Source organism: Myripristis murdjan, chromosome 7, assembly GCF_902150065.1.
Source record: "Myripristis murdjan chromosome 7, fMyrMur1.1, whole genome shotgun sequence".
NCBI lineage: Eukaryota > Metazoa > Chordata > Actinopteri > Holocentriformes > Holocentridae > Myripristis > Myripristis murdjan.
Window position 1 is genome coordinate 10260833 of NC_043986.1, and position 10557 is coordinate 10271389.

Below are 10557 nucleotides of genomic sequence, written 5' to 3' on the forward strand. Positions count from 1 at the left end.
CTGTAACTGCCAGCAGCAAAGTCTTGTCTCAAGTGACAATTATTAAACAGTTTAAGATGGTGAATAATAAAGTGCAAGTCATTCAGAGGATCAGAACATCGTCTAATCAGATTAAGATAATGAGCATTGTGCCTCAAAGAGATCTCCGTGTGAAGAGTCTGACAGAAATCTCTGGACATCTGTGGGGGACAGATCTGCTACTTGGCTTTCCCATCGAGGGATGTCTTGATTTCTGCTGGCTCTGTGGCTTTATAGAAGGGTCAACCGATTGACTTATATTAGATGTTAATGTATGGATTAGTTATTCCTAATATTTAAGGATATCCTGAGGTGTTGATTCATATCCACACTGGACGTCTACAAGCTTTCTGTTCTCTTTTCTACATTGAGTCAGCTTCCGTAGAAAGTGCAAGGGCAATTGGACTTCCCTATGTCCTAAAACTTACCAGGGTCAGGCCATGAACATTAGCGAAATAAGAGCAGCCATGCTTGTCATTAAAAGCCTTTACAACTTCCCACTGTTGTGAAACTCAGCACTGAACTCTCTCACATTACATCAGTGGAAAGTCATGCCAAACTGCAGACCAGTGGGAGACATAAAACACAAATTTTCTTGAATCATGATTTTTTGTTTGTATGCTTGTGTAGAATGAGATACATTTCTTCATCATGAGTATTACTTTTCATAAAAAATATATTATATAATTGAGTCAAACCCATAGTAGTGGATAATTTTATATATGTGAGCGTCAGGTGGTTGATTTATTGTGATAAAAAAAAGAATAAATATGGCAATCATATAAACGTTTGATTCTTAATGTGAGGATCCTTTATAAATGTTAAGAGACAAACAAGCACAGACAAACACAGGGAAAAGCCTCAGTAACGCCCCATGAAAATTTCACATATGACCGTTTTACTACTCTGTGATAGTTGCAGTTGGGGTTGGCATGGAGCCAGAAAAGGCTGTCAGGATGAATCTCTGGCTTAATGGAGTCGATGACCAGCCAGAATTTAGCTCATGAAAAATCCCCTAATGGAATGATGACCACAGTGAATGACTTACCATGAACACATATGCTGTATTTTCCCATGTATATACATATGACCATGGTGACTGTGAGATGAGACTACAAAATTAGAATGACTTTCCAAGGGTCTCACTCCTGACATTTCCAATTGAAAATATAGAGAAATAAAAAAGATGGAACGTCACCCTCTGCTCAGCCAAAATGCAGTCATGACCAGGATTAGGAGAGGTTAACACATTACACCTTTTCCTAAATTATTTCAGTGGCTATCAGAAAGTATTTGACTCAGAGGTTTGTCTACAAAGCAAAATTATCTATGAATGTTTCTACTGTCTAGGACTTTTTAACCTATAAGCCCATTAGTCAAAACAAAAACGGGTAAACTGGCCTTTTACACGTATAAATCTTAGGATGGCCTACTCCAAAAGATAAGTGTTATAAAATTAAACACAAAAACTCTATTGTCTTAATTAAAAACAAACAAAAAAAAAAATCAAAGAATGACTTTGGTGTGATTTTTCATGTCGTAAAATGTGTATAAAATTATTCTGGCTTTGATTCATTTTTGTGATTAAAGTCGATAATGTGCTGTGGGTAACTGAACTTGTGGGCTCCTATCTTTGTTATTGCAACCAGGCAAAGCTAGAACAAATTTTGAAATAAAAGTAGCCGAATCTGAAGTAAATCCACCCTTTCTCATATATCCTCCTACAAAACACCTGGGCTGAACTTCATTAAACTCCCATTATAAAACGACGCTTGGTGGTTCTCATCATTTTTCTTCACAGGTCATTGCAGATCAGTGAATACAGAAAACTGGAGAATACTGTAGGCCTGAGGCTGTGATGAACCACTGAGTCACCCCTCATTTCCCAGAGGAAGTTTACTCATGAGAGAGGAGGTGGACTAGCTGTCCTCACTTCACCCTTCCTTCCTTACTTCATTACCACAGCATGCATGAATGTGAGGACACAGTGACACTTAGTGGATTTATACACTCAGTGCAGCCAACAGAGATGAACGTACCTCCCTGCAGGTTACCAAGCAGTGTGTTATAGTTTGAGACACTGCAGAAGGAATGACGGGGAAACGTATGGGATCCTGGCACTTTGCATACAGACCTGGTGGCAAGTTAAAAGACAAACCAACATGAGGTGTCTTGGTAAAGTGTCTTAGCAAAGATTATGCCAATCTCTGGAACACCATTCTTCGAAAAGATGCTGGAGAGGGATATTATGGTAGAGCTGCGGTGCATAACACCCTCGTTATAAGACAAATGCACGTTTGAATGAGAGTTCAGTGGCACTGGTCTACAGAGATGTGGGAAAAAAAAGTGATGTGGTCAGATTAGTTGTCCTTCACCATGTTCTGGACAAGTGGGCGAGAACGCTACAGGTCTGAATGCTTGATCCCCATAGTAAGGGGGGTCTGTTTATGCTGTACGGGGCATTTTCCTTAGATGGTTTGGGGCCACTTGTCCCCTTAGAGTTAAAGCTCACTGCAACTAATTGCAAAGCTATCACCTGTATCCTGTGATAAAACATTTCTATCCTGTTGAGAGCGGTCTCTTCCAGGATGTTCCAGTGCTCCCATCCACAGGGCAGGAGGGCTCACACAATGGTTTGATGAGGACGTAAATGATGTAAATCATTTGCCATGGCCGTCACACCAACCATATCTCAACCAAAATGAACACCTATGGGAGATTTTGGACCAACGTGTTAGACAGCACTCTCCACCACCATCATAAAAACACCAAATGAGGGAATATCTTGTGGAAGAATGGAGCTCTATCTGTCCAGTAGAGCAGTAAAGCTGTTCTAGTGGCTGGTGGTGGCCCAACACCTTACTAACACACTTAATGATGGTTTATTCTCTAATTTGTCACCCATCTGCATTGTACAGTATAACCACTGGGGAAGCTGATGACAAAGTGCAGACAGGTTTCACCACTAGAGGGCACTTCAGTCTCAAGGATGATACCATTTGATTAGCACTCCTCTGTCAGTGTTCTTCTTGCTAATAACCATACCTAGAATGTTTTTTTTTCTTTTTTGTGATGTGATAATGAATCATTTTTTTTTATGTGTGGTTTTCATATAAAGGCTCATTATATCGGTGGCGACAGCCGGCGGAAATCTACTGCCTACCATCCATGCTCTTTAACTCCTACAGAAGATAAATTTGGGGAATAAACTGAGCCGGCACCGAATAAGAAGAATAATATTTCTTTACAAGAAGACATTTCCACCAGCAATCCTTGCTTCCTCCTCATGCTCGTGGCTAATTTCTCTTGAAAACAGTGCTATTAGGAGCAGAGGATGTAAGCTCAGTGTTTTTCTCCTCTCCAAAGTGTCTTTTATGTTGGCTCCCTCTGGTGTCTTTTCCTCAGTAAACTGGAGTCAGTTGAGTAAAAGACACTACTGGGAGCAGAGGAAGAGTGAACGAGCCTTCCACTTGTTGCAAAAGATATAAAATGCTCCCGGATCGGAGCCAATGGCCAGCAGAGATTATCATTACTCATGTGCAGGTGTTGTAACTGGGGGAAAATGAGGAGGTAAGAGGAATGGGTGAGCGAAGAAAGAGATGCAGGTGGGAAAGGAAGGGTGAAGGAGGGGTGAGATGGATGAATGAACGCAGTGTAGTCCCACTGGCAGCATTTACAAGTGGACTGAATTGCTTTCAGAGGCTGTGCTCGACACAGTGATGTCTCTTTGGCTTCTAGACTCGCATCTGTATGGACAACAGGAATGGAGCCCAAGCTGTTTTCCTATCAGGCCTATTTAAACGTGTATGAATGTGAATCTGCGCGGGCTAGACAGATTTTTGTTTGGCAGCCCATGTGCAGAAGGGCTTGAAAAACAATTGCCTCCTTCTTGTAAGGCTTTACGGGGATGAGCGAGCCACGCGAACATAAAAACCAGGAATTGAGGAGACAGTAAAAGTTTTATCCCATTTCGCCAGGGCCAGATATCCAGCTGTGCTGCTCAAATATGTAAAGCTAAAGGCGTGCATGGTGCTCGTGTTTGTGTCAGACCCTCTAATCCAGCTTATGTACACTGAGCCATAGTGTAGGAGGGTGGGAGCTGCAGGGATGGGGTAAGTGCAGAGTATCCACTTGTGCTTTTCAGTGCAAGTGGAAGAACAGTTTCTCAACCCTGCAATGCAAGTTGCTCCCTGCCTCTCTCTGTCAGCGTCTCTGTTGTCATTATCACTCTCTCTCTCTGTGTTTCCCCCCTCTCTCCTCCATCTTTCCCACCTAACTGCACTGTAGTACAGTGTAAACTCAACAAATGCATTCTCAGAAAACTTTTCTCTCCAGCCTCCAGATAGAGTCTTTTCTCCCTGATTCCATCCTGATAAGAACTAAAGCTGCTTGTGAGATTTAGGGAGAGAGGGAGAGAGAGAGAGAGAGAGAGAGAGAGAGAGAGAGGATTAAAAAAAGAAAGAGAGAAGGAGTGACAGATATTCCTGTCCCTGAACCAGTAGCATGGAACAACATAATCCCAGATTTTTATGGCCATTGTTTTTTTTTCCTGAAAAGATTTTGGATTATAAATGGCTGTAGCGGTATAGAGCCTGTATCTCATTGAGTTCAGCAGATTATAACCATGACCCTATGGCCTTGCTGCTCAGATCGGTGGAGCTCAGAGGTCAAGAAATATATACAGAGAGAAAAAGAGAAAGAGGAAGAGAGAGAGAGAGAGAGAGAGTTTGGATTTTTCTTAATCAAGAAACCAATTTCACACAACAAAACTAACAGAAACGATAAGTTATGTTTCTCGCCGTCTCTCTCTCTCTCTCTCGTGCACATACACAGACACCTTCTCTCTCTCTTTTTTTCTCTTTCTGTTCTCAGTAACGGAATGAAACAGCTAGTGGGTGATGAACCGGAAAATAAAATTTCAAAAAGCAACTTTGATTCACACTGAACTGACACTTAGCTACAATGTCAAAAACAAATCTTTGAAAACAATATCAATGCTAGTGTTTTTTGAACAGTATGTGCAGTATAGACACAACTTGACGACTCATTCTGTAACTCAGCGTTCTCATTGTAATGGAGCCTTAGCCTGTATGTTTAAATACTTGAATCACTTTCTATCAGTTTGAAATCCATTTTACGAAATTTCCAAAAAAAGGAGTGGATACCGAAAGCTATTTTTGCATTTTTGCTGTGATATTAAATTGAGAATCGAGAAATTTCACTGGTTTTGGATTCAGCTATAAAAAAAAATCTTGTATTGTGACATCCCTAATCCTAAATAGCATCACTATTGGCATCACTTTTTTTTTTTTTTTGAAAAAGATTGAGAAAGACAGAGTTCTCCAATGTGGTGGATTAATATCACCCTCTCTGTCTGGGATATCTGATTCCCGTCCAGACATGGATCTCTGGTCGGGCAAAGACTCATCTCTCCAGGCCCTCTGTCTGTGGTGGTCCCCTACTGTACAATTGTATTGCTGTCCACATTAGTGAGCAGCTTGGCAGGGGAGAGTTAGCACCAAGAGCTGGCATTTTTAGAACAGAGGAAGATGAAAGATCAAGCAGTGACACCATTTTCTCCATTTCCTTCTTGGATCTACAGTATAAGGCACAGGAATTGGCTGAGATGTTGCCGCAGTGACAATCGGAGCCTTTTATTGAATGGGGAGAAGCCGCTGTCCAGAATTTCCAGAATCCTAGAGGCTATAGCTAACACAGAGGGGTTTGTGTACACTGTATATTGGATTGTGTGTTTTTGGCATATGTTCGTGTACAAGTGCATATGTGTATTGTGTGCGAGCACAAATGTGAATGAATGCGTGGGGCCACTGAGTTTGTATTTGAGGAAATGATTTGTGGCACTATTGTTCGGTGGCAGCTTAGTTTTAGACTCCGCCAGGATGGAGAATAAACGAAAATAAATGAGGTTTATAAACATCAGATTAAGTCATACTTCTTTCGACAAGGGCTACAACACAGATAAAAACTCAAGGTCTGTTTGACTGGAAATTGCTGTATTAAAAATAATGAATATAGATTTACTTTATCCTCAACTATCAATCTACCCATTTGCTAGGTGTTTATCCACACCAGGGTCACAGTGGCAGCAGAGCAGCCCAGACATCTTTTCCCCCAGTAACTTTACACTAGCCGCTCCCTCTGGGGGAGGGGGAGGGGGTCCACAGGTGCATTTCCCAGGGAAGCAGCTGTTAAGCATCCTAACCAGGTGCAAAATGCACCTGGAGACACTGGCTCATCTCAGTCAGACTGAAAAAAAAACAGTGCTGGGACATCATTGTGTGGGCCCAGCCCACTTATCATTGAAGTGACACGTTGGGGTTGGGGACAACGTCTGTCATGCAAGGAGCAGGTTTGGAGCAAATTTTTGGTGGTATTCACACTAGTCCACGTGGTCATTAACTTTACTTTTTTGCAGCTCTTGACTCAACTCAAGGTATGCCTGATCTGAAATGACATCATATTCTCTGGGAAGCTGACATGTCAGTGATAGAAATCACTTGCTAAGGATCATTACTGAGAGATTTTCATAATAGTGCAACAAACAACATAGATATTTACAGGTTAAATTGATATTTATGGACTGGGTACATTTATGGACTAGCTAAATGTAATATCTGACCATATCAAAAGCAGTGGAGATACTCTAAAGTTTCAGCGCAATTAGCTCATTCAGTTCAGTTGCATGTACTGTAATTGCCATTTAAGCAGAAAGAGTTAGAACTGAGTGAAAGGAGAAGCAGTATAAGGTGTGCAGAGTGGGTTTGTAATGGAATTTTAATGGAGCCAGCCAAAGCGTGGTTACTGCTAATGAGAGACAAGTCTCAGGAAAGGCTCGTCTTGCTTTCATGCTGCTATGCAAGGCCGTTAATTAGCAATGAGGGTGGGGACCGGACTTTCAAGCTCATAGTAGGTTCACTGGAATTAGTCCGTTTGAACAGTTATATCTTTGTGTGGAAAGAGAGGAGGAGAGACAGAGGCAGAGAGAGAGAAAGTGGAGTTGGTGCGTAGCACCCTGCTGCTATCTGAGATAAAGTGTTCTTTGCCAAGGGCAGCTCTGTCTTTCAACTCAGCTTACAGCCTGTGATAAGCGATCTACAGTAACTTCTTCCACCATAACTTGCATTATTAGGACTTCTGTGAAGCAGTATGGTTCAAGTTTAAAACAGCTTATTCAGCTGTCTCAGTTTTCTAAATGAACATTAAAATTACTAATGAATTAGTGTAACTTTTACTCAAGAGTTTGTGGAAGTCAGCATGTGTTTGCGCTTTGACGGAAAATTACACAAAACATGTTAAAGGATAAATGTTCACCATCTGTCAGAGCTAAGCTGTATGCATGCTCACTGAAAGGCTAGTGGCACTGGAGAAATGCAGATTACATGTAGGAAACACATGTACTGTATGTCCCTTATATTCCCAGAGGGACAGGACTGCTGCCACATAAACTCACTGGAGAGAGGAAGAGCATGACTGACAAGCAGAGGGAGGTGACAAGGCAGAGGCAGGCAGAGATGGAGGGACAGTGGACAAAAAGGTGTGCAATAGGGAGCATCAGAGGAGAGAGGGATAGCAAGAACAGAGGCGCTGCCATCCAAAAGGATAACACAACAACAAGCAACAAGCAACAACAACGGTGACAGCTACACCTTCCAGCTGCTGCCTTTCATATGCTAATGCTGGTATTACCGCCTGCCAACACAGCACAGAGGACAATATGTGTGTGTGTGTGTGTGTGTGTGTTCAACTTGGAATCAGAATCATATCCCAAATGTAGCGATGCCGCTCAGCGCTGTGTGCCACTTGGTATTTATAATAAGAGTCATCTGGCAAGGCTTTGAAACACATACACACACACACACACATGCACAAACACACTCAAACACATGTGTGCACACCCATAATACTGTATAAAAACCTTTCATCTTCACTTTCATTTGTTTTGCTTGGAATTCAAATGAGCACCGTTCTTTGTGCGTTGGGTAACTTTGTTATGCTGACATTCAGAAAGTATTGTATATTTCCTACAGCCACCTGTTTTCGCTAATTCTTATGAATAAATAAATAAATAAATAAATAAATAAATGTTAAGTGTCACTTTGAAAGCACGTGGTTTTGAGTGTGACAGCAGCCATACGGCACACTGTCTGCGCTCATTAATGGCACTGATAAGTATGAGGAGCCACAGTGGCAAGCCATGGCTCATTCCTCATTCCTCTGTAAGAGCAGTAATTACCTCATGCTCCAGCATTTGTCTCCATTGCTGCTGCTTTGTGGGGTTAATTTACCATTCGCTCTGGTGATGGACGGAAATATGTTTCCTGTCATCACAGAAGAGCGTGTGATTAGACTTTTTTTTTTAGGCCACTGCATCCATATGGCTGTGTTTGTATGTGCATGCATGTTTTCATTCAAGTGTGCTTGCAAGCTGTAGTCCCACCATGCACACACACACACACACACACACACACACACACACGCACACAGAGCACACGCAGAGCACACAGAGCACATAACATGCCTCTCCACGGCAGTCATGTGGTCTGTAAAGCTCCTCTCTGTGGGAATTGACTATCTTCTCTGTTACAGAAAGGCACCAAGGACTCTGATTGGCACCTTCCTTTTAATCCCTCTCCATGCCACTGGGAGGCCATCAACTGGAGTGAGTTTATGTGTGTATGTGTGTGTGTGTGTGCGCATGTGCATACATATGTAGGTGTGCATGTGCGTGTAAATACCACGGATCCCCAAAGAATTAGTCTTATTTGTTTGAGGCATTCCAAATAACCCTGGGATTCTCGTGTGTGTATGTGTGTGTGTTGTTTGGTGAGTGTGTGTGTGTGTGTGTATTTGTGCGTGTCTGTAATGTTGTTATCTTGCAGTCCACATGCTGAGTTTAAGCATGCTGCCAGAGAATGGTGTAGAAGACAAATCCCATGGTTAGACTATCCATGATTCACCCTTGTTACTTGAGAGAGCGAGCATCAGAGGAACAGAGAGGGAGAGAGAGAGAGAGAGAGGGAGAGAGAGAGAGAGAGACGTCTTTAGTATATTAAGAAGATGATATGGAGGGATCAGAGAGGGAGAAATGGTGAATGAGAGATGTGGCAAAGGGTCAAAAAAGAGAGACGGAGAGGATAGAAAAGAGATTTGGAGGGACAAATGAGAGGAGAGGAGAGAAGAGGAGAGAAGAGAAGAGGAGAGATGAGGAGAGGAGAGGAGAGAAGAGAAGAGGAGAGTGTGGGAGGACAGAAAGGGGAGGAGAGATCAGTAATCTGAACACTTTGTCAGGGTAACAGATTAGCTCACTGGGTGAAATGATATACGACTGGCACTGGGCCTTTTTCTCGTTCTTTTCCTCTCTCTCTCTCTGTCTCTCTTTCACACGCACATTTGCACAATCACACTCCCACCATGGATCAATTACCCTGTCATCCATGCGTGAAACCATACATCATCACCTCGATTACATCTCACACACAAACACACACACACACATACACACACAGATACACACACATACACACAAGTGTGTGTGCATGCTGTCCAACACGTACAGTTTACACACATCACCAGAACTTAAGTTATGCTTTGTTGTTTAAAAGAAGACAGGAGCATCACCACTTCTAAAATAAGATGTGTGTGTGTGTGTGTGTGTGTGTGTGTGTGTGTGTGTGTGTGTGTGTGTGTGAGCATGTGTTCCCTACTGTTTTCCATCCATCTTCTTAATTTCTACCAGCTGACTCCTGTAACCCTAATATCTCCTGTTGTCTGTCTGTCTTGCTCTTGAGGAGAAATTGTGAAAAATTGCACACCCAACGCACCCACCATGCCTTCACTCCCATCACACACACACACACACACACACACACACACTCGCACACATAAATACACCGACAGGCCAAAGCCACTGGGGCTGCCTACTCAAATGAACTGCCCTGGCCAGAGAGACTAGAGTCTGGACAAAGTCATTTGTTGTGGGAAAACTTCTGTGGCCGGCTCAGGTCATTTGAGGCAGTAGGAGAGACCACACACAGATACACACACACACACACACACACACACACACACAAACACAAACACACACATAGGTCAGTTTAGTTGGGCATAGTGTCAATCATTCTCTGCTCCTGTTGGTATAGTCTGCTGGGAAATGCCCGTAGCTCAGCTGAAGTGAGTTCAATTTAATTTGAACTTCACAGAGCCAAGGAGGGAGGAGAGAGAGAGAGAGAGAGAGAGAGAGAAAGAGAGAGAGAGAGAGAGGGAGAGAGAGAGAGAGAGAGAGAGAGAGAGAGAGAGAGAGTCAATACTGTTTTGTCCCTCTTGCAGTGACACTGACGTTTCAGACATTTCCTGTGTCCGGCATGAGGCCCCCAGAGACGCAGACGGCATTGCTGATGTGTCCTGGGAGATGTGTGTCTGAGCGTGCGCGTGCGCTTGCGTGTGTGCGCGCCCTCGCGTTCTTTTACGTCTCCCTTTTTTTTTTTTTTTTTTTTTTTTTTTTTTTTTTTTTTTTTTTTG